This window comes from Rhinolophus sinicus, chromosome X (genome assembly GCF_036562045.2).
Source record: "Rhinolophus sinicus isolate RSC01 chromosome X, ASM3656204v1, whole genome shotgun sequence".
In the NCBI taxonomy this organism is placed as follows: domain Eukaryota; kingdom Metazoa; phylum Chordata; class Mammalia; order Chiroptera; family Rhinolophidae; genus Rhinolophus; species Rhinolophus sinicus.
The window spans coordinates 77895131-77896782 of record NC_133768.1 but is presented as its reverse complement, the minus strand read 5'-3'; positions in this window follow the sequence as shown (position 1 = coordinate 77896782).

Below are 1652 nucleotides of genomic sequence, written 5' to 3'. Positions count from 1 at the left end.
CCCTTACCCTCTGGCAACCACTAAACTATTGTCTGTGTCTATGAGTTTCTGTTTCTCATTTGTTTGTCTTGTTCTTTTGTTGCTTTCAGTTTTATATACCACATATCAGTGAAATCACATGGTTCTCTGCTTTTTCTGTCTGACTTGTTTCGCTCAGCATTACTCTCTCAAGATCCATCCATGTTGTCACAAATGTTCCTATATCATCTTTTCTGACTGCAGAATAGTATTCCATTGTGTATATATACCACAACTTCTTCATCCATTCATCTATCGAAGGACATTTTGGTTGTTTCCATGTCTTGGCTACAGTAAACAAAGCTGCAATGAACATTGGAGCACACGTGTCTTTATCTCTAAATGTTTTCAGATTTTTTGGGTAGAGACCCAGGAGAGGGATTGCTGGGTCATATGGCAATTCTATTCGTAATTCTTTGAGGAACCTCCACACTGCCTTCCATAACGGCTGCACCAGTCTGCATTCCCACCAACAGTGTATGAGGGTTCCTTTTCTCCACAGCCTCTCCAACATTTGTTACTATTTGTCTTGTTGATGATAGCCATTCTGACTGGGGTGAGGTGATATCTCATTGTGGTTTTGATTTGCATTTCTCTGATGATTAGTGATGTTGAGCATTTTTCATATGTCTATTTGCCATTTGTATGTCCTCTTTGGAGAAATGTCTCTTCAAGTCCTCTGCCCATTTTTCAATTGGGTTGTTTGTTTTTTGTTGTTGAGTTGCATGAGTTCCTTGTATATTCTGGATACTAGCCCCTTATCGGAGGCACTGTTTGCAAAAATCTTCTCCCATTCAGTTGGTGGCCTCTTTATTTTGTCAATGGTTTCTTTTGCTGTGCAGAAGCTTTTAAGTTTCATATAGTCCCATTCGTTTATTTTAGCTTTTACTTCCATTGCCTTTGGAGTCAAGTTCATAAAATGCTCTTTGAACCCAAGGTCCATAAGTTTAGTACCTATGTTTTCTTCTATGCAGTTTATTGTGTCAGGTCTTATGCTTAAGTCTTTGATCCATTTTGAATTAACTTTGGTACATGGTGACAAATAGCAGTCCAGTTTCATTCTTTTGCACGTGGCTATCAATTCTCCCAGCACCATTTATTGAAGAGGCTGTCTTTGCTCCATTGTATGTTTTAGCTTCTTTGTCAAAAATTATCTGTCCATATTTATGTGGTTTTATTTCTGGGTTCTCAATTCTATTCCATTGGTCTATGTGTCTGTTTTTCTGCCAATACCATGCTGTTTTGATTATTGTAGCCCTGTAGTACAAGCCAAAGTCAGGAAGTGTGATACCTCCATTATTGTTCTTTTTCTTAAGATTGCTTTGGCTATTCGGGGTCTTTTGTGGTTCCAAACAAATCTGATGATTTTTGTTCTATTTCTTTAAAATATGCCATTGGGATTTTGATGGGGATTGCATTGAATCTGTATATTGCTTTGGGTAATATGGCCATTTTAACTATGTTGATTCTTCCAATCCATGAGCACGGAATGTCTTTCCATTTCTTTGTGTCTTCTTCAATTTCTTTCAAAAATGTCTTATAGTTTTCAGCATATAGGTCTTTCACATCCTTGGTTAAGTTTATTCCTAGGTATTTTATTCTTTTTGCTGCAATTGCAAAAGGAATTGTTTTTG